The 24,009-nt window shown below is 41.6% G+C and overlaps 1 pseudogene; it reads right to left on the minus strand.

Moving 5' to 3' along the window:
- Positions 1–16,423: 16,423 nt before the first annotated feature.
- LOC121434737 lies at positions 16,424–18,036 on the minus strand (annotated as a pseudogene).
- Positions 18,037–24,009: the final 5,973 nt, after the last annotated feature.

A 24,009-nucleotide genomic window follows, 5' to 3' on the forward strand; every position in this document is an offset into this window, starting at 1 on the left:
AACATTTGAGGTAGGTACTAAAGTGTTCTATATTGTGACAACTTTATTTACTAAAATTTATTTTTTATACTTTATATTCCTTCTATGGCTTTTGTTCAGCTTCTATTGTGCCTTTCCCTAGTAATAGGTATTTTTATGATGTAATGTATAAGATGACATCCCCATCATTGAAGTGACCCATTGGTTATTAAAATATTAAAACATGTCTGATCATAATTTTCAAGTAAGGAATTTTCAAGTAAGTGAAAGGGTGGTCAGTTGTTGTTTCTGGTTTTGACTTTCATCTTTTCACAAAATTCCTTGAGGTCTTTTTGCTTATAATTCATGCTGGCTTGGATGTCAGTAATGATTCAGAGATACATTTGAAGTCATGATGCTTATGTGTCTGCCACCTGAGCACAAGTTCAAGGGTAGATGATGAACTCCCAATGTGTTCTGTTTTCTCAACACAATTTAACAATGTTAATGTTAAAATGACTGAAAAATGTGATTATAAGAAACATTAAATACCTCATGTGTGTATTCAAAAAATATTTTCATTTATATTATATTGATATAATAAAGCAAAATAATCAGCAATCAGTTGTGTATCTCATACCATAGCTTGATGTTCTGCTGGGATCAATATTGGGTTTCTTGCCTAGTATTCAACAGTTTCTTCCCACAGAACTATATCAGTGATGATCAAATTTGATTTGAAGAAATAGTACATCAGTTAATTATTGTCTTTCAGATTGTAAATGTAAATTCATTCAAGGGTATAAGGACCCAGGATATCTTGAATAATAAATCTTTGCATATGAACTTATTTATACTACCATACATTTCTAATTTGTTCATTATGAAGGCTAAATATATATTTATAACATTTTCTTAAAAAATAAATTATATGGCAGAGAATTGTCTCATTTAGTAAAGTTCATTGCTGCTAATTCTGAGAACCTGAGTTCTATCTCTGGGTTACCGATAAGACTTCTACAGTTGTTTCCCATATTTTCACTTGGGTGCTTCCATGTGCACACTTCTATATGAGCTCATTTGTGAACAATTTTTAAATACAAAGAAGTGCCATTGAGGTCACTTGCAGCCAAATTGTTCCTTAGGTATCATCACTAGAACTCACAAAGTGGAAGTAGATCATAGACCCCTGTTAGTTTTCCTGTCAGTGCTACATACACATCATGGCACAGGTGTATTACAGGTGTATTCACACAGTCACACTTCAAACATTTTAAAATGGATGGAATTAACAATGCAATGAAAATAACCCATTATTGAGAACATATGAAATTATTTGACTCTTCATATTATAGAATTTCAAGAAATATTGCTTGTCATGAAAACAATGGTGCTCCCTCTAAATCTTATTTTATTTCTTTCTCTGATTCAATGATAAGTGCTTTCAAAACACTTATTTCAGCTGGACTTAGAGGTGTATGGCTATAATCATAGCACACAGGAGTATGTGTGGGGCCCATCTCAGTAAGTTTGAGGTCAACTTGTTCCCCATCATGAACTCTTGAAATTCCTGGCTATGTGGACTTTTCCTAATCAAATCTGGCTTGACTCAGGTTTATTTTAACCAAGTTTTTTATCTTTATTCACATAAAGAGATCTGTTTTAACAATGAAGATAAGAAGCAATATAGAAATTCCATTCACATTCAGTCTATTAGATCCTTTGACAACCATCTAGAGGTGATGTTATCTTTCAAGAGACAAGAGACAGAAGGAAACTGGGACACCTTCTCCTTCAGCATTATGACATATGGGAACTGGAGAGTGGTCTCAGGAGTACTGGTCTCAGGAGTACTTGGTACCCAAGTGTGATTCCTAGCCCACACTTCAGATTGGTCAGAACTCCATGTAATTGTAGGTTCTGAATATGTGGTACATTATTCTGGTTTCTTATGGCACAAGATATGCAAATGCTGAACAGAAAGGTCTGTATGTGATTCTTTATTTATAATAGGTTTTCTCTGTGTGCCTGTTATCTTCAAAAAGAATGAAGTTTACTTTAGACGTAGACATGGAGACAGTGTCTAATCACCTCTGACTGGAAGTACACACACTTGTGGGTGCTGGGTATCAATGTTGGTCCCCGTGGATAAGTCACCAGTGTTCTAACTGCTGAGTCTCATGAACATGTCAGTACCAGTGTGGTATGAATGGTTGATCTAAGTTCTTTACCACAGCCTTGATGTCCCAGAAGAAATAAAAGAGTGGTAGCATGGCTTTATTTTTTTTCTGTTTGATATTTTTTATTTTATTTTTCATTTTTTTTAATTTTTCCATTCCAAAATTTCCACCTACCCCCTCCCCGTACTTCCTGACCTATCTTCCTCCCTCCCTGTCCAGTCCCAGGATACCCCATCATGTTGGAAGTCCAAGGCCCTCCCCCATCCATCCAGTCCCAAGGACGCAAGCATCCAAATAGACCAGAATCCCAAAAAGCCAGTTCATCCAGCAAACACAAGTCCCAGTGACATTATCAATGTCTTCTCCGCCAGCCCTCACCATCAGTCATGCCCAGAGATTCCAGCCTGACCACAGCCTCGTTCAGTCCCAGTCCAGATGGAATTGGTGAGCTCCCATTAGATCAGGGACATTGTCTCTGTGAGTGGACCAACCCCTCTCTGCCCTGACCTTCTTGCTCATCCTCTGCTTCCCTCAGCCCCTCAACTGGACCCTGGGAGCTCACTCCAGTGCTCCAATGTGGGTCCCTGTCTCCATCCCCAGATGAAGGAACCATGGAAACATGCGAGATACCTGTCAGTGTGACCATGGGACAAGGCAGGGGAGGATGTGGAGAAAGGGGAGCACTTGTCCATTGTTGGTGGGAGTGAAGGCATGTGCAGCCACTTTGGCAGTTTCTCAGGGGATTGGGGGTCAGTCTGCCTCAATACCACTCTTGGGAATGTACCCAGGAGATGCCCAGTCATATTACAGAGGCATTTGTTCAACAATGATCATAGTGGCATTGTTTGTGATAACCAAAACCTGAAAACAACCTAGATTCCCTTTAATGGAAGGAAGGATAAAGAAGGTGTGGAACATATACACATTAGTGTAGTACTTACTCAGTGGTAATAAAAACAATGACATCTTGAATTTTGCATGCAAATGGATGGAAATAGAAAACATTATCCTGAGTGAAATAACCTAGACCCAAAAAGATGAATATGGTATGTACTCACTTATTAGGAGATTCTTGCCATAAACAAAGGACATTAAGCCTATAGTTTGCAAGCCTAGAGAAGCCTAATAACAAGGTGAACCCAAAGAAAACCATAGATAGATAGATCCTCTTGGAAATTGGAATGAAACAATATTGTCAGGCAAAAGTTGGAAGCATGGGGGTGGGGTTCTGGGAAGGGGAAAGAGAAAGAGAGAAGGGAGAAAGGAAAGACTGGAAAGATCTTTGGGGGAGTGGGGAAGTAGAGATGGAGGAAGGGCAGATATAGGAGCAGGGAAGAAGATATTTGTAGAAGGAGCTTCAGGTTGCATTCCTGCAGCCTGGCCACCTGGCTAGCTTATGCCCTGAAAAAATAATACAGAAATTGTATTCTTGTGAACATTGCCTGGCCCATTAGCTCTAGCCTCCTACTAGCTAATTCTCATATTATGTTTTAACCCATATCTAGTAATCTCTGTAGCACCATGAGGTTTGGCTTACCAGGAAGATTCTAGCCTAAGTCTATCTTGGGCTGGAGCTTCGTTGCATCTGACCTGGAGAGGAGAGGCATGGCATCTGCCTCACTTTCTCCCAGCATTCTGTTCTGTCTACTCCACCTACCTAATTTTCTGACCTATCAGGGCCAAGGCCGTTTCTTTATTAACCAATGAAAGTAGAAGGCCCACCTACATCATTTCCCCTTTTTCTGTTTAAACAAAAAAGTAAGACTTTAACTTTAACATAGCAAAATTACATATAACAAAGCAGTTACAAAGCAAGAATTAAAGTGACAATATTTACATCTACTTTATCTTTTATCACAACTAAGGAAAACTATAACTATCTATATATTATTTAACTTCATCAAAGACTCCAGAAGGATATAATATTACCTAAGCAAACAAGAAATAAGCAACTTCCAAACTCTAGAAATGACAGAGACATCTCACTGCCTAGACAGTCACCCAAAGTTCTTTTGGACCATTGGGGCATCCATCTTTGGCTTTTAGGCCCATAGTATCCAGAGACATCTCCATGAATCAAAATATTTTAAAGAGAGTTCAGTCACTAACTTCTGTGTCCTGCAGAATGTCTCACAGACTCTTTCATGAATCAGGAACCCCAAAAAACCATCTCACCTTTAAGCAAGTTCAGCTGTCCTCCCTCTGAGGGTTCTCTGTGTCCAGTTCATGCAACAGTCCAGGCAAGAGCATTTTCTTGCCCAAATGGCTGTCAAACTCCATAAGGAGCCTCTTTGATGCCCATCTTCCTCTTGAAGTAAATTGGTGCTGCCATTTTCATTGTCATGAAAAGCCCTAAGTTATTAAAACATTAAATGTCATATTCTGTAGTCTTTAAAAGATATGAAGAATTTCTATCTAAAATATATCTATGTACATCTAGAAAATCTAACATGACTACAAACTTGACTATTATAGATGACTATCCATTAACAACCTATATAGATTACATTTTCACATGAACTACACAATCACAATACCTCAGTCAAAGGTCACAAATACATATACATATAACAAGATTGACCTAAAATTTAAATCAATAAGTCAAATCCATACCAATGCAAATTATTCATATCTCTATCATATCTCTCTTTAAATGTAAAATGAATATTGATAAACAATATTTGGGAATATGGGCAATTTATTTCATTCCAAACTGCTTTGTGCTGAATGGGGGCACTGTTAATCAGGTCTTTTAAGGTGTAACCTGTGTGCCAGGTTCATCTCAGTCAGCAGTTGACTGAAGTAATTTTTTGAGGGTTTTCACAGCAACCTTTCAGGAGGGTGTGGTCTATCATACCATATTGGGATAGAAGCAATCCGCAGGGTGTCATTCTCTGTGAAAACAAAAGAAGAATCTTTTTTTCCAAAGCATCATATCCTTAGATCCAAATTCTGAAGTCAAGGTATTTTCAAAATATGTATGTTGGATTAGTTCAGCAGGATTCATAAACAAATATCTTTTAGCATCTGTTGCTCCATCTTCAGCATTCAAACAATTCAATGAGAGCATAATAGCATACAGTATTAAGATAATATGTGTATTTTCCATCTTTGTGTGGCTTTATTTTTAACCTCTATTTCATTTATTTTTACTTTTTGAGACAGGTTCTTTGTAAATCTTTGTCCTGGAATAACTCTGTAGACCAGGCTGTCCTTGAACTCTCAGAGATCTGTCTGTCTCTGCCTCCCAGGCATTGGGATTAAAGGTGTGTGTTACCACACCTTGAAGTCATAGAGGTCAATCTACTTCTGCCTCACAAGTGTTGGGATTAAAGGTGTGTACTACCACACCCAAGTACTCTTTTTCTTTTTACTTTAAGAACTTTAACTTTTAGCCGGCATATATTTTTAACACACTGTAAATCATCTAGAGGTTTTCTTTGTCTTTGAATCTCTCTTTACTGTATATCTGTCTTTTTCTGACTACATGAGTCCTTAAGGAGAGGATTAAAGCCATGGCTTTGCCGCCTAGATTCAGCCCATTCCTTAGTATTCCAGCATCATTTCAGAGGTACCGGCTGTAGCCGTGTTTACTGCTACAACTCTATGGCATTTCAATGTCCCTGTCAGTAAGCAAGCTGCAGCATTCTGCTCACAGATCACACTCAGTCAGAATGTCTGTCTTACAGAGTCAGAGTCTGTCCTGGCAGCACGGCCCAGGAAGCTGGCATTTTAAAACAACTCAGCTTTTTTTCATGCTATGGCTGAAAACCGAAAAGCATGTATTCAACTTTTCATCAACACCATTTAAGTGTTTCGTGGCAGAACCTTTAAAAGAAGCTGCAGGGTTTTGCAGCTAAGACTGAGTCAGGAAGCCTCTCTTAGATGAGAGTGCTTGCTTGCTTCTAGGAAGCAGAAATTGCTGCCAGCAAGAAAACATGCTTTACTCTATTCTTTTCCAAGCTTTCTCAGGCTTTCTGTGGATGCAGTTATCCACGTGGGTGCCATTTGTAGAAAGAGCTTCAGGCTGCATTCCTGGTTCTTTATTAACCAATGAAAGTAGAAGGCCCACCTACATCAGATATCTATATTAAGGGAGCCATTTTAGGGTTGCCAAGAGACTTGGCACTTGAGGGGATCCCCGGTGTCCATGGAGATGTCCCCAGCTAGGTCCTTGGACAGCAGAGGAGAGAGTGTCTGAACTGGCCTTGCCCCACTAACACACGGATGATTATCTCGAATATCACCATAGAATCTTCGCCCGGTGATGGATGGAGATAGAGACAGAGATGCTCATCAGAGCAACGGACTGAGCTCCCAAGGTCCAATTGAAGAGCAGAAGGAGGGAGATGAGCAAGAAAATCTGGACCGTGAGGGGTTTGTCCACCACCAAGACAGTGTGCCTGTTCTAATGGGAACTCACCAAATCCAGCTGGACTGAAACTGAATGAGTCTGCAATAAAACTGGACTCTCTGTGGCTGACAATGGGTGTTGACTAAAGAAGCAATTGATAAAGGCACTGGGACTTGTTCCTACTGCATGTACTGGCTATTTAGGACCCTAGTCTATTTGGATGCAAAGCTTCCTAGTCCTTGGACTTCCCACAGATCAGGCTTCCTTGCTCTCTCTTAAGGAAAGAGAGGGAGGGAGGAGGGGGAGTGGGTAAGCGGGAGGGGAATGGGAGGAGGGGAGGAAGTGTAAATCTTTGAATGGAAAAAAGGTGTCAAACATGTACACATTGGAGTGCTGCTCGGTGGTAAAAAATGGTGGCTTCTTGAATTTTGTATGCATGGATGGAAATGGAGGACACTGTCCTGAGTGTGATAACCCAGACCCAGAGAGATGAATATGGTATGTACTCACTCATTGGTGGATTCTAGCCATAAACAGAGGACATTGCACCTATAGTTCAGGAGCCTGGAGAGGCTGGATAATGAGGTAAACCCAAAGAAAGACAGATATAGATCCTCCTGGAAATTGGAAGCAGACAAGACTGTCAGGCAGGGGTTGGGAGCATGGGGGTGGGGAGGGGAGAAGAGAGGGAGAGAGGGGGAGGATGGGAGAATTGGGGAGAGCTTGGGAGGGTGGACAGGGAGGAGGGGTGGATATGGGAGCAGGGAAGAAGATATCTTGATTTTGGGATCAGTTTTGGGATTGGCAGGAGACTTGGCTATGGAGAGGATTCCAGGTGTTCATGGGGATGTTCCCAGCTGGGTCCTTCGGCTGTGGAGGAGAGAGAGCCTGGACTGGCTTTCTTCTTAAAGAATTTCAGAGCCCAAGTCTCCCCCAAATGAGGGAAAGTGCAAAAAGTAATCAGAATACACACTAACAGTAAAGTTTTTAAAAGTTGATTAACCATTTAATCAAAGCAATTGGTTACAGTTGGTGCCTAGAAGCTCACATACCAGGTGTTACCGTGCTGGAGTTCATTCCTCTTGAAAAGAGAGAATCATAACTTGCAGGCATGAAGCCTGCCTTGTAGGAATGTTATCATATTCTCTTTCCCAGGTGCCTGAAAAACATTCAGTTGGGAGCTCTAAGCAGTGATGACTCAAGATGACATCCAGGTTGTGAGGACTTCCAGAGACATAAAACTGAAGTCAGTATAGGGTTAAGGTGATCAGGCATTGACAAAGTGGTGTGGAATTTGAGTGAACTGATAGGAACGGAGGTTTGTGAAAGTACGAGGATCAAATGCCATAGTGTTGGTGGGTGGGCTATAGAGATAACCAGACTAGCTTTACGATAAAATATTCAGCTTTAATAAGGGGGAAAAGGGAAGCTTACAAAGCCAGAGTTCCAGCAAAGCACAGGAAACCAGAGGAGGCAGGGAGCACACCTGCAAGTTTTAAAAGTAAATATTAGCCTAAGGGGAACACGTCCTACAAACAAGGTGATTGGTTGGGCTTCCTCTTCATCTCCCCCTTTTTTCTAAATAAGACAGAACCAAACCAATTAAAATTATATACAATAGGAACAAATAATAAATATAAAATTACAAATAACAAACAATATTAAGCAAGAAATATGTAACAAAAGTTTTACTAAACATTCTCTTTCAAGGAGTCTAAATAATGTAGAGAGTAACTCCAATTATCTAATCTTCAACTCCATCAAAGATCTGAGAAGGGAAGTAATATTACTTAAGCAACCAGGAAGTACAAACGAGAAACTTCCAAAATGTGCAATAAATGACAGAGACAACTGACTACCTGGGCAGTCTCGTTTGCAATGTTGAGTCAACCAACTTTGGCTAAGGCCTAACATAACTGACATGCCATTATCAAAGGCAAGGAACTTTTTAGAACTATCCTCCCCTGTCTTGGCAAGATAAGACAATCCTGTTTTATCTATGGATAGTCTGTATCTTTCTCATTAGTCAAAGTATGGGCTTTTCTTTACCCAAAGTCCATTTTGCCCAAGAAGACAAGCTTCCAGTAGAGTGTCTGGTGCTCAATGTTCTCTCGGGAGTAGAGCGGTGTTGCCAGGAGTGATTGTATCTCGTTGGCATGGAATTCTAGGTTAAATTAAAGGCCATTTTCTACAGCTCTTTGAAGGGGTCGAAGAATATACTATCTATACTAAATATAATCTCTATGTATCTATAAAACCTGATTATCCTAAATATAAAGATGCCAAACATATATGCCTGTTGATTTATAATTCTCAATACCTATCTAACTTGAGGACTAAGAGAATAAACAACTGTGCAATATATGAGGACAATGATCTCCAAATGTAAACAATGTCATTATTCTGTTCTTTATTCTGTTTCTATAAAAACTTCAAAAACCGCATTCTTCCTGGAAGAAGGAATGTAGTGAAACCTGTAACTGGGCCATTGATCATTTACATTTTGTTTAGAAATGTAAACCATCAGTTGTCCTTTCCATGGTTGGAGTAGTGTTTCTATATTGACTTGATCATCGACTTGACCTACTGAATACCTGATCTCTTTCTGTACTTGAGTTGTTCTCATGGGTACTTTTGTCACATGTACTGGAAACCAATCACCACAGCTGTTTATTTTATCTTTACCCATTATCCAGCTATTGAATGTTAACTATTTATTGTATGTTTATCTCAATTTTTTATGTGTTGAAAATTTTTCACACCTACACACAAAAGAAAGAAATGAAAGAGAGGAAGGAATAAAGAAAGAAAGAAAGAAAGACAGACAGACAGACAGAGAGAATTGGCAAAATTGAAGGCAAACTAGGCAACTGTTGAAAAGTGGGTAGGTAAGGAGAACTTCTCACGTTGCCCTTTAATGCAGCCCTTAATTATATGACCAGGAAGAAGACACAGCATGATTCAGTTGAAATCCTGTGAGTACTGTATACTGTCTGTTCTCCAAAACTCAGCAGTCAATGTTAGTATACTTAGCAAACAAAATGTGACCTTATTTACACACTGAAGTTATATCTATTTCTTCTTTCTGCATTTCTGTTATGGTTGCTAAGCAGCTTGAAATGTGACTGTGATTTCTCTTCTACTTGTGCCTGTTTTCTACTGTTGTTATTTCAACCACAATGTCCAGAGCAGCTTGAGGAGGAAAGGGCTTGTTTGTCTTACATTTTCCTGTCACATCCCATTATTGAGGAAATCACAGCAGGAACTAAAGCAGAGGAATGCTGCTTAATGGCATGCTCCTTGTGTCTTGCTTAGCCTAGCCAGGGGTTTCAACATGCTCAGTCTGGGTGTTTCCACTTAAATTATTAATTCATAAAATACCCTTACAGGCCAGATCTGATGGAGCCTTTTCTCTGTTGAGATTCACTTTTTCCAGATGTCAGTAAATTATATCACACAAGTGAAAAATGAAATGACATATTATTGGGCAGAACCACACCTCACACCTAGTATCCCAAGCTGTATTTTGTTCTGGAGAAATCAAAGATGAATCCAACAAAGTCACTGAAGTCAGAAAGCTGAAAATGCAGGAACAAGTCAAGGTGGATAAATACAGTTCATTTCTGCTGCTGTGAATCACATTGACTGCCTTGTTGAGAATAAGGTTTGATGTCTTCGGTCAGGCATAGGGATTTTCTTGGAAAACACTTTTTTTTTTTATTTTTCGAGACAGGGTTTCTCCGTAGCTTTTGGTTCCTGTCCTGGAACTAGCTCTTGTAGACCAGGCTGGCCTTGAACTCACAGAGATCCGCCTGCCTCTGCCTCCCTAGTGCTGGGATTAAAGGCGAGCGCCACCACCGCCTGGCTATGGAAAACACTTTGAAACATAAGTATGTTTGAACTTGCAAGCATGATAGAGTACACACTGTTTAAGAATCAGAGGTCACTAAGTATCTTACAAAGGAGTGACTATCCTCATGAAGGTAGACTGATCCCCTCCAAAGTACCACTGGTGCAGCTACTAAGAAACCTTAAGGTAGAGAAAAGCCAACACTCTCAATTTTGCCTACTGCCTAAGTGATCTGAAGCCTATTCTACAACCTATACTGAGCAACATGATTTTTTTTTCTATTGCTTATGGTAAGGTCAGGGAATTTCTTGGAATCCAAGTCACATAATGTTGGGAGGAACAATGATTGCAATCAGGTGAGAGCTTGGGTCTTAGCAGGATGTCTGTATAATTACAAAGATCATCAAAACAATGACCAATTAGCACAGTCTAATTGACTTTCTTGGATGTTGATCCTGGAACTCAGCATGAAATTCCATAGCAACAGAACTCTTCCAGGGACAGTACTCAGAGAAAATAATATGGCCTTCCTGTTGAACCTTTGGAGCTGGAGCTGTGGGAACTGAGAATTATGAGCAGAAGACCCTTAAAACTTTGGTTTATGTACTTAGAGATCCCCAAAGGCCTCAGACCACAGGAAGCCTTGGCTAAAGCACAAGTCATGGATTGAAAACTGAGAGGTACAGTATGGATTGCAGATTGCCCAAGGATTCTGAGTCTCTTCCCATAACACATGAATATGAAGCTGGGAACTCACATCATGCTATGTAAGAAAATAGAATTGGGGCTTGGGGGATCTAAAACCTAGTGAATTCATGAGGTATTTTAAATTTCTTGATGGTAAAAGCAAGGAGAAGTCAACTATACTACTTCTGTTCCTGTCTTTACCAGCAGCAAGGAAAAAGATTAGAGACAATCTAATGATAGAATACAGAAAAATAATGATGAAAACCAATAAAGTCATAATATGATTCTTTTGAAAAGAGTAATCATATTGTAAATCTTTAGAAAACAAGACTCATTACTAGAACCAGAAAAGATATGGGAGACAACACTCCCAAATTTATACAATAAAATATGACATGCATAAAGAGACAAATCTCACCTGAATTCACTTGTGTGAAACTACCAGGGTTTCTCTGTGGTTTTGGAGCCTGTTTTGGAACTAGCTCTTATAGACCAGGCTGGTCTCGAACTCACAGAGATCCACCTGCCTCTGCCTCCCAAGTGCTGGGATTAAAGGCATGCACCACCACCGCCTGGCTAACTTCACTTGTATATTGTGTTTAAAGAGTTCCCTTAGAAGTTGGGGGTATCATTATGGTTACTCAAAGCTTGGGAAAGGTGATGAGAAAGGTGGATGGAAGGTGGCTATAAGTAATATATTTTGAAAGAGAAAGATGCCACAATTCATGGGTAAATGTAGGGTTAGAGGAATGGCTCCACAGTTCAGAGCACTGGCTGCTCTAGCAGGTGATCCAGGTTCAATTCCTAGCACCCACATGGAAACTCACCACTGTTTGTAATACTGGTCTTGGGGAACTCACTGCTCTCTTTTGGCCAGCAAAGTTACCAGGCTTGTACTTGGTAATTACTTGTAAGCAAAATACCCTTATGCATAAAATAAATTATTTAAAAAAAGAAAAGTGTAAAAATAGTAGTTATAATGATCTATTACCCCAAATATGTGAAGGAATGTGTTTTATAAGTAGTTTAATTTAACATTTTACAACGTATTTGTATAGTGTATATATTTTATACATCACATTATATAAGATTAAAACATGCTGCTATGTATTTAAGGTATAGTCTAAAAATTTAGACAACTCAGACAAATGGAACATTTTCTATAAAAATTATCAAAGCAATAAAAAATTTCTCAAACTTAGGCCTCAGCACAAATCTGCAATATCTGCTAATCTGGGAGGCAGGAGAATTCTAACTTAAACACCTTCCCAGAATACAGAGTGAGTATAAGGCAATCTTGAATGAATCAGTTAGAGCCTTTCTCCAACCAAAAGTGGAAAATAAGGCTTGACATATAGATCAATAGGAATGTTCTTACCTAGTAACGATGAGAACTCAGCTTCAGTCCTCTCACCAAGAAAGAAAAGGGGAAAAGGTCTGTGGACATGGCTTGATGGGTCAAAGCACTTGTCAAATAAATATAGTGTCCATAACAGTGAGTTATCAAAACCCAAACAAAAATACTGACTGTACTTCTCATGTCTATAACCTCAAATTTGTGTCTGCCCAGGGAGTTAGGGAATGGACACGGGAGGATCCTGAGAGGTAGTCAGCCAGGATGTTTGGGATAAGTAACAGAGGAACACAGCTAAGAGGCCACATCTCAAACCAGGAGGAAGCTAAAGATCCACATCTAAGCTTGTCCTTTGACCTCCACACATGTGTCAAGGTGCATGTAGAGTGAAATGACCAGTAAAAAAAATCCTATTATGGCCCCAAAATAAGAATTAGTGAAAGAAACCAACCTTGGCCCTGGAACCAGAGAAATCCAACCTTGCCCACTAGAACCAGTGAAAGAAGCCCATTCTAGCTTTGAACAGAGTCAATAAAAGGAAGGCACCCCGACTCTAGACACAGTGCCAGTGAAATAAACTCACCGTGACACTGAAACCATAACCAGTGAAAAAACACACCCTATCTCTGAGTCCTGATTCAGTGAAATAAACTAACCCTATTCCTGAAACCAAAACCAGTGAAAAAAAGTATACCCTAACCCTGAAACCAGAACTAAGCAAACACATCCTGAGCCAAAGAATACACTGGAATTAGAACAAAATAAGACTCTGACCAACTGAACATAAAACTAAACACTCCCATAGCAGAGAAACCATCAACAACTGAGCATAAAACCAGCTAATCACTGAGTATAAAGTCTATCCAATCTGAGCTTGTCTAAGATCAAGGAGATTGAAACCTGAACACTTCCCTTCCTGAAAATCTTCCTGGAGAAACTCTACCCTTAAGTATCCCTAGAAAAGTTTCTGTGTCTGCTTAGTTCAGAGTTTCCCTTCCACACTCTTGTAGAGTCACTCAAATTTCTGGCTTCCTCTGCTAATGAATCTTGAAATCATTTAGGTGAAGATTTTCTATTGCTGGCACAGATCAGAATCTCTGCTTGGCAGCTCCTTCAGGGGAACATAGCTGAAGAAATAACTTTTTTTTTCTATGACCACAGTGGATTGCTACATTCTTCAGGGAATTCTCTTAGCAGAGTGAGGCAGAAGTAACAACTTGGGCAGTAGCTGAGAGGAAAAGGTGCTTCTGATGTGAGTCTCCATTGGGAGCAAAGTAGTGATCAGCTGTCTCGAAGAGAAGAGCAGGTTTGCCATATTTTTTGGGAGACCATCCTACACTGGATCCCAGCTGCAGTTATAGCCTGACATCCTGACAACAGGACAGCTTTTTCCATACATTTGTAGGTAAACAGGATACTTTCCCTTCACAGTTGTAGGTATAGCCTCACTTCCTAATAAATCAGGATACCTTTCTCCTCACAGCTGTAGGCATACACAGGATATTTCCCTCCACAGCTGTTCATATTTCCTGCCTTTCTTACAAGTCAAGATACCTTTCTTCTTATAGCTGGATGTACCCAGAACACCTTCCCTTACTGCTGTAGGTACAGCATGAGTGGATGAGATGTTAAGATACTTTAGTTCCATGTCTATAACACTTGTAGGCATATCTGGACTTCCCAACAAGTTAGGATAACTTTTTCTCCAAAGTTATAACACTTTCAGGGATAACCTGACGTCCTGACAAGTTAGGACACTTTTCTTCTGGAGCTGTAACACTTGAAGTGCACACACACCAGCGTTCATACACATTTAATCACACCCATGTATATGCATGTATGCATGCATGTTACACACACCCAAACTCACCCACCCAGAAGAAATAGAAATTCTGAGTAGACTTTGTTCTGATTAATTGTCCATTAGCTTGGCACAAGCTAGAGTTGTCTTGGTAGAGAAACCTAATTGAGAAAGCACCTCCATCAGATAGACTGAAGACAATTCTGTAGGGCATTTTCTTGATTAATGATGCATATGGAAGGGCCCAGGCCATTGTGGGTGGTTTCATTCTGGGTCTGGTGTCCCTGGGTGCTGTAAGAAATCAGATTGAACAAGGCCTGAGGAGCAAGCCAGTAAGCAGCACCCTACCATGGGACCTGCGTCAGTTCCTGCTTCGAGAACATGGAATAAGTTGTTTCTTCCCCATGTGCTTTGTTGGCATGTTGTTTCCTCAAAGCAGTTGGGAGCAAACTATCCTCAATAAACTTATCCTCAATAAAAAGGTTGAATTGGCAATAATAAAAAGCAGAAGCCCAGTTACTTTTCTGGTCAATTTACCCAGCATTTAAAGAAACAATACCAATTGCTCATAAACTGCTCAAAATATTAAAAAGAAAGATGCGAAGGAACATTTAAAGACATCTTTAAGAATTTCAAGGAACCAAAAATCTTACACACAGCTACTGAGTTCAAAAATTAGGCAGCTGCTTTGAAATGGAGCCTAGTAGCTCTTCAATACATGAACCAGAGAGAAATATCTAACAGTATTGAAAAGGAGAAGAGAAGAGTAGTTATCTTTGTGCAGAGTGGAAGCAACTGTGAGCATCTCACCACAATTTTCCAGAATTTTCTACAGACTTTTTGTAGGGGAGACTTAGCCAATCACTTTACTTGGGGGCAGGGTCCCCCAAGGATATTTTTTACTTATAAAGATTGCCTGCATGCTCCCAGCCACCCCCTCTGCTTTCCTGTTCTCCGCGGGAACCTGTGGTTCTGTAAGTCTATTTCCCCATTAAAGCTGTATATATTTTTACAATCTGTCTGCATTCATTTACGCCATTACAACTTTTCATGGGAGAGATAATTTATAAAATAAGATTAGGACAGAAGCTAATGCAATATTTGATGATTTGCCCTTTTGCCCTCCCACTGATTAAGCTATGACAATTTTCTATAATCCAATATTTCTTTTAAAATGTTTTTTCATATCTGTTGAAAACCACCATTGAATGCCACAGAAATTTATTTAAACATTGTTTTCAAATTGCACATCAAATTTTCATTATTTTTTGTAATGTGGATTAACATATATTGTGCTGTAAGTAAAATTTGTACATATTAATCATTGAATTAACGATATCTTTTTTCTATGTCTCTCTGTGTGTGTGTGCATATGTCCATGCATGCACGCATGTGGATGTGTGCATGTGTGAATGTATTTCATGTATTCCAGGCTGATCTCAACCTTACTTTGTGCTTGTGGAGTTTCTTTAACTTCTAATCTCTTCATCTCTGTCTCCTAAGTATGAGAATTATAGTTATGCACCACGATGCTATACATGTGCCCTTCATTTTTTCCTAAACTAGATTCCTAGTGATGGCAGAGAAGGATGAAAAGATCTGACATTTAAGGTCGTCTGTTCATTTCGCAATTACTGTTTAAGAAGTTTATATTGATTTATTACCCCTTCCACTTCTTTTTTTTTTTTTTTTTTTGCTTCAGCTGCTGTTTATTGACACTCAGGTGGGCACTATAGCAACAGGCCTGGAGATGCTGCACAGTAGAACGGAGGTGGAGAGTGCAGGGTGTGACCGCAGTGACAGCTGAGAAGTGCACAACGAGCAGTGGGGGAGGCCAAAGCTGTTGGGGAAGCAAGTCCGGCCTGGGGGCCAGAGGTTATTATCTACACAGGAACCTGGGCCCCACGCCCTAAGCCCCTACTCTTGCTGTCTCCTGACTCCAGGCCAGGGCTGGGAGTTCTCTGGACAACTTTCTACAGGAGCAAAGTACACAAGAGATGTTGCTGCCCCTTTGTGATAAAGCCAGAGGGTTTCCAATTCTGCATTCCTCTGTCAACCCTGGTTTGGGTAGGGCCATATGATAGACAGACAGCTGGGCTCTATTCCATGTTTCAGCAACAGTAATTTTCCGGGGTGTCCCAGCCCACCAGCGCCACACTCTGGCCCAGAGTGAGCACTACAAGCGTTACTGGCCTAATGGATGGGATGGGGGAGGGGATGGGACAGGGGCTAGAAGAGGGGCTCCAGAGGGCCATCAAGGCACAGGCACTACACGCATGGTGTTGGTGAAGCCAGAGCCAGGGCACCACCCAGTCAGCACAATGACCACATCTCCCTTCTTGAAGAAGCCTCGGGCCTTGCCAACATTTATGGCCAAATTCACACGGAGGTCTACATCCTCAGCCCAGGCGTCCTGCACTGCATCCTTACACAGCACAGGGAAGATGCCTCGGTACAAATGGGCCTGGCGAGCTGTCTGGGGATTGCGCGTCACAGCAATGATGGGCGCACGCGGGCGGTACCTGGCCACCTGGTGAGCACTCCTGCCAGACTTGGTGAGCACGATAATGGCCCCACTGCAGCACTTGAAAGAGGCCTCCACAGCACCCACGGCAGCAGCTTCTGTGGGGTCGCTGGTGATAGGCGCCAGAAGGCGGAGTTCCTCGAATAACTGCAGGTGGTAGATGGCAGCCTCTGCCTCACGGGCAATCAGGTGCTGCATGCGAACGGCTTCCAGAGGGTAGTCCCCTTTGGCGGTCTCTCCAGACAGCATGATGCAGTCTGCTCCATCTAGGACTGCATTGGCCACATCACTGCCCTCAGCACGGGTGGGGCGGGGCTTCTTGATCATGCTCTCCAGCGTCTGTGTGGCGCAGATGACTGGCTTCCCAGCTCGGTTGCATCATCCAATCATCACCTTCTGAGCCAGGAAGACCTCTCTGCAGGAATCTCAATGCCCAAATCGCCACGAGCCACCATGATCCCATCACTGGCCTCCAAAATCTCATCGAACCTGCGGACGCCTTCGTGGTTCTCGATTTTGCTGATGATCTTGATGTTCTTGCCCTTCTCTCCCAGGACCTTCCTAACCTCGTGCACATCAGCTGCCTTGCGGATGAAAGACGCAAACACCATGTCTACATCCTGCTCCACCCCAAACTTCAGGTCCTGGATGTCCTTTTCTGACACAGCAGGGAGGTCCACAGCGGCTCCGGGGAGGTTCACCCCCTTCTTGCTGCCCAAGGAACCACCATTCTCCACCTCTGTTATCAGGAAGTCAGCGCCTTTCTCCTTCACCTGCAGTGAAATGAGCCCATCGTCTACGTAGATCTTGCTGCCCACTTCCACCACCTTACAGATGTTCTTATAGTCCAGCCACAGGGTGTTCTCGTCACACTTTTCCATGTAGGCATTGTCCAGGGTGATCTTCAGGGTAGCTCCCTTCTTCAGCTCCACTTCTGCAGTGCCGCTCCCTTTGATGATCTCAGGCCCCTTTGTGTCCAGAGCCACGGCAACAGGCCGGTATAGAATGGGATCAGAGGCGAAGCTTTCTGTGCCTGCACGCACGTTCTTGATAGTTTCCGCATGGTACTCATGAGTTCCATGAGAGAAATTGAGACGAGCCACATTCATTCCCGACTTGATCATCTCCTTCAGCATCTCCACAGACCGGGAAGCAGGACCAATGGTACAAATGATGCCAGTGTTGCGGGCCGTGATGGGTGCGGAGTCAATGTCCAGGTGGCACATATGTTCCAAGAAGGTGTCAGCCATGGCCGCATGCAGCTGCTGGGTTTGAAAGAAGGCAGTCCCTGCTTCGCTGTGTGGCTTCGGCATGGTTCCTGAGGTCCTCGGGCGTACTCCGAATCCTGCAACGATACCCAAGACGGACGACGGAAGGGTCGAGACGAGTCTCTGCTGTGCCCCCCTTCCACTTCTTAGTTAACAATAAGCACATGATCAAGAAAAGCCGATTCACTAAGTGTGTAAGGGAAGATGGTATCTTGTAAGAGACTGAATAAAAAGTAGCATAGCCACACTGCTGCCCCTAATCGTGCATGCTCAGAAGATATCTATGAGCAGTTGTATCTTCCCCTTGGGACTCTGTGTGTATCAACTACAGTGGGGGAGATTCAGTCCAGCATTGCTACCAATCCCTTGGGGAGATCTCTACTTAGGAACCACCACTTGGGTAAAATTAAATCCTTGGCTATACAAGAGAAAACCATTTTCACCAAAATTCAAAAAGACATAGAGGGAAAAAGTATGTATAACTAAGATAGATACAACATAGAGAGAGATACTGTGCTTAGGTGTCCTTACAATAGATGCTTAAATATTTGTCAGATAGCTTAATGGATGTAATTCATAGTTGGGTATAGTGGTATATGCCTTTAATCCCCGAAGTTTGAGGCATCTGTCTCTGGTGGCAGCTACATGGTTTCTCCTCTGACTCTGTCTACTCTTTCTATATATCAATTCATTAACTAATAAAAGCAACTGTATATTGAGGGACTTCCCATACCACAAAGGCAGGCTGACACTTGTCTACATAGTGAGTTCCAGACAAGCAATGGGCTACAAAAGTCCTTGTCTTAAAAAATAAAAAAATAATGTAATGTAATTTATAAAACTTAAAGATTTAGTACAAATTGAAAGCAGAAGTATACAAATTTAAAAATTACTTATTTATGCCTACACACACACACACACACACACACACACACACACACACACACACACATATGCACATCATATTTCTGCAGAGTCTGTGGAGGCCAAAGAGGGCAGTGGGTCACCTGGATCTATGTTGTGATCTGCTATGTGGGTGTGAATCCTCTGCAGAACAGTAAGTGCTCTTAACTGCTGAGTCATCCTTCCAGGTTTTATTCCTCATCGTCAGGTATTTCCTTTTTAAATGAAATTGTAAGGTGTATTAATTAGATTTAGAGATGATTATGGTATGCTAACACAGTAAAATGCAAGACATAGACATTCTGGCCCTAATTAAAGAGAGTTGTTGATTGTTTTGTAGTTAGGTTTTTATACATTTATTTTTATTCTGGCAACAAGGTTTCTCTGTGTAACCACTCTGGCTGTCCTGAATCTTTCTTTGTAGACCAGTCTGGTCTCAATCTCATTGAGATCTTTGTGCCTCTCCCTCCTGAATACAGGGATTGGAGGCATACAACCCCATTGCCCATCTTGAGTTCTTGATCATTTTGAACATTCTCTTTGAGATATCTTTAGAATGATACATACTGCCTCTGCAGAAAATCCGTGTTTTATCACTTGTGTCAAATTTTCTTGACTCTTAGTGAGGAAAATATACCAACTAGACCCCAAGGAGAGCAGCTTCTATCCCTTGCCCTGCTCCTTTATTTCCTTGCTATTTCTAGCCTGCCTCACTGAGTCCCAGTGGACAGAGGCCAACACAAAAGGGCAAACAGAGTGCTTTTGAGGGGCTGTGGTGGCCTGGAGTCAGCTAGCAGGAGGGCCACACAGATGTTTTGCATTCAATACACTGACTGTACCTCAAGCAGCTTCTGTCCCAAACAGCAATTGCAACTCCACACTTATCAGCAGCAGTTTATGCTATGGGATACAGTGAGGAAGGAATTTTGTTCCCTCAGACACTGGCCTCAGACTCACAGAGATATGAGATAGGGGATCCCAACATGACACTAAGTAAATCTATATCTAAATCTCTTATCCTTCTATTGAACTCAGGATTTAAATGTTGAGGGAAATTCCTGCTGGCTCAGAAAGGTTGAATAACAAGTTCCTAATGTGTCCTTGTTGTTGGCATTTATGAAAAATGGAGTGTCTTTCTACACGGTCCCCACTTAAAAACTCTCACTAGACTTAGTTTCTCCCTACAGCTTCCTGTCAGATGGTTGCTGATGTTGCCTGTTAATCACAGGTTAATTTTATTTAATCATAAAATGTAAAACATGCTTGCATCATTAAAAAGGCAGCAAAAAGTGTAGTGCACCTTTACACAGTGAAAATAATTTTCTACAACAGCAGACAACTATTGGACATGGGACCAATATTGCTGGTGGGAATGCAATCTTGTGCAACCACTGTGGAAGTCAGTGTTTCGGTTTCTCAGGAAATTCGGGATCAACCTACCCCTGGACCCAGCAATACCACTCTTGGGAATATACCCAAGAGATGCCCTATCATATGACAAAAACATTTGTTCAACTATGGTCATATCAGTATTATATGTAATAGCCAGAACCTGGAAACAACCTAGATGCCCTTCAATGGAAGAATGGATGAAGAAAGTATGGAATATATACACATTAGAGTACTACGCTGCGGTAAAAAACAATGACTTCTCGAATTTTGCATGCAAATGGATGGAAATATAAAACACTATCCTGAGTGAGGTATCCCAGACCCAAAAAGATGAACATGGGATGTACTCACTCATAATTGGTTTCTAGCCATAAATAAGGGTCACAGAGACTACAATTGCTGAACCTAAAGAAGCTAGATAAGAAGGTGAACCCAAAGAAAAACATATAGTTATCCTCTTGGCTATGGGAAGTAGACAAAAATGCTGGGGAGAAAATTGGGTTCTTGGGGGTGGGGTGGGATGGGGGTAAGGGGAGATGGGGAGAGAAAAGTGAGAAGGGAAGGAGGGGGGGGAACTTGGGGAAACAGGAGGATTGGGAAAAGGGAAGGTTGGACAAGGGAGCACGGAACCACAATTCTTAGTTAAGGGAGACACCTTAGGGTTGGCAAGAGACTTGACCCTAGAGTGGATCCCAGGAGCCCATGGTGATGTCCCCAGTTAGTCCCTTGGGCAGCTGAGGATAGGGAACCTGAAATGACCCAGCAAAACTGACGAATATCTTGCATACCACCATAGAACCTTCATCTGGTGATGGATGGAGATAGAGACAGAGACCCACACTGGAGCACTGGACTGACCTCCCAAGGTCCCAATGAGGAGTGGAAGGAGGGAGAACATGAGCAAGGAAGTCAGGACCACGAGGGGTGTACCCATCCACTGAGACAATGGGGTAATCTATTGTGAGCTCACCAAGGCCAGCTCAACTGTGACTGAAAAAACATGGGATAAAACTGGACTCTCTGAACATGGCGAACAATGAGGGATGATGAGAAGCCAAGGACAATGGCACCAGGTTTTGACCCTACTTCATGTTCTTGCTTTGTGGGAGCCTAGCCAGTTTGGTTGTTCACCTTCCTGGACATGGACGGAGGGGGGCGGACCTTGGACTTTCCACAGGACAGGGAACCCTTACTGCTCTATGGACTGGAGAGGAAGGGGGGAGGAGTTTGGGGGAGGGGGAGAAGGTTGGGAGGAGTGGGAGGGAAATGGGAGGCTGGGAGGAGATGGATAGTTTTTTTTCCTTTTCTCAATAAAAAAAGAAAAAAATGTAAAACATGTTTGCATAATTAAAAAGGCAGCAAAAAATGTAGTGCACCTTTACACAGTGAAAATAATTTTCCACAACAGCAGACCACTGTTGGAGGTCAGACCTCACTCCATATGGTGTGGATGATGTGTAAATAAAGACTGTACTTTTGTTTCCTGACCTCCCAGGCTTGAATAATCACACAAAACTATATTAGTCACAACACTACTTTGTCAACAGCACAGGCATATTGCTATATAGTTCTTACATCTTAAATTAACCCATTTCTGTTATTTTATATTTTACTATGAGGGTCATGGTTTCTTACTTCACATCATGACTCTTGGGTGGCTACATAGCATCTGCATGACTCTGCCTTCTTTCTGCCCCCATTCAATTTAGCTTTCCAAACTAGCTATAGTCTGCCCTGCCATAAGCCAAAAAAGATTCTTTATTAAACAGTGGTAATAAAGCATGTTCTTACCATACAGAAGGGAATCCCAAATCAATGATGCCTACCATTGAGGCTTGTGTGCATGGGGAGTGCAGACCCTCAGTGTCTCTGAAGCTCCAACTGCTCATAAGGTCTCAGAAAGGGACCCTAGGGAGGTTGGGCAGCTACCTAGGATAGAGCACAATGATAACATGATGGCAGGTAGAGCAAGCCCCCTCAGATGAATCAGGAATACTGAAAGATGCAGTTGTTGGGTGGGGTTGAAGTGGAACCCCAGCTTAATGTTGTTCAGGGTGTTTGGTGTCCTCTGACCAGACAGGTCTGGGTTCTTGTGATTTTTGACAGACCTAACTTCAACCTCTGGCGACATCTCCCGGAGGTCTAAGTCTTGCCTAAACTGTAAGAAATTCATCCAGCTCTGTTCATACTCGGGGAGAACACCATGCTGCCATGAATGTGTCTACATAATCATGTTCATATATGTACTACATAAAGGTATAAAAGGACTGGAATTGAGCCAGAAAAGTAGGATTATTGTTCCCTGATCTTGGTATAATATTACAAACCAATGGGTAGAACAGAGACAGCAAACTCCATTGGAACAGGTACAGGGGAGTAACTGAAGAGTGAGTGAACCAGGGCCAGAGCCCACTGAGGGTCCGGACATAAATCTGGGACCTTCAAGGGAGTAGACCTAAGCCAGACCAGGACCCCTGTTTGTCTTGGTGTGAGTCTAGGACCTCCAAGGAAATGGTTCTGAGCCAGGACCTCTGCCACTCTGAGACTGAATCTGGGACCTCTGAGGGATTAAGCAGAACCAGAGATCTCTGCAGAGCCAAGTGTCAGTCATGGACCTTAGAGGGAAAAATGCTGATCCAGGACCTCTGTTGCTCAGGGCCTTGGTCAGGGACATCAAAGGGAATAGACAGGGAACTGAAACCTCTGCAGGTCCAAGTGTGAATCTGAGAACTCTGAGGGAGTAAGACTGAGCCAGGTCTTCTACTGTTCTGGGCGCACTTGAGCCTGGGAATTCTGAAGCAATAGACCAAAGGCAAAGATATTTGCAAGACCAACTCCAAGCCAGGGACTTCTGCAGGAGGAAATCCAGACCAAAATTTACAGAAACAGGTCAAAGCTGGTAACCTAGGCCAAAGTAGTCCTGAGACAGCAAACTCCAAGTGAGCAGAGCAAACCCCAGGAATGTTGAGCTATCTCTAGGAACACAGGATAACCAATGGGGTAACTAGAACTATAGTACTGATAGTACCACAAAACAATCATCTGAGCTTTGGATTCATGGACACCTAGAATATTAATCAATAGAATCTCAGACAGCTGCAACATGCACCTAAGAGTGGAATAAAAGAGTACAAAAGGTAAAACCATATGCAACACCACAAAGAGCAATAAAACACCAGGAAAACCTAAAAAACCTTCAACAGCAAGACTTGAACAACAAAATATAGATGAAGCAGAGGAAAGTGACCTAAAAAATAAATTCAAGAGTTTGTAACTCATAAAGAGGAAATGAGAAATTCCCCCAAAAAATTGGAGGGAAAGGCAAAAAAAAATTGGAAGACATCATCAAATCCCTTAAAGAATCCAAGAAAAAGCAATCAATTATGAAAGAAACTATTCAAGACTTGAAAACTAAAATAGAGACAATAAAAAAACACAGACTGAGGGGATTATAGAAAAAGAAATAATGAGAAAATGATCAGGAACCACAAACACAATCATGAATAACAGTATATAAGACATGGAAGAGAGAAGCTCAAGCACTGAAGATATAATACAGGAAAAAAACTCATCAGTTAAATAAAATATTAAATGTATCAAAAGCTTAACCCAAAATATCCAGGAAATATGAGACACCATGAAAAGGCCAAATCAAAGAATAATAAAAATAGAAAAAGAAGCTCAACTCAAAAACACACAAAATATATTTAACAAAATCATAGAAGAAAACTTTCTCAA

The sequence above is a fragment of the Microtus oregoni genome, unplaced genomic scaffold, assembly GCF_018167655.1.
Source record: "Microtus oregoni isolate MIOR12 unplaced genomic scaffold, Mior012 000044F_ref0000062, whole genome shotgun sequence".
Classification (NCBI taxonomy): Eukaryota; Metazoa; Chordata; class Mammalia; order Rodentia; family Cricetidae; genus Microtus; species Microtus oregoni.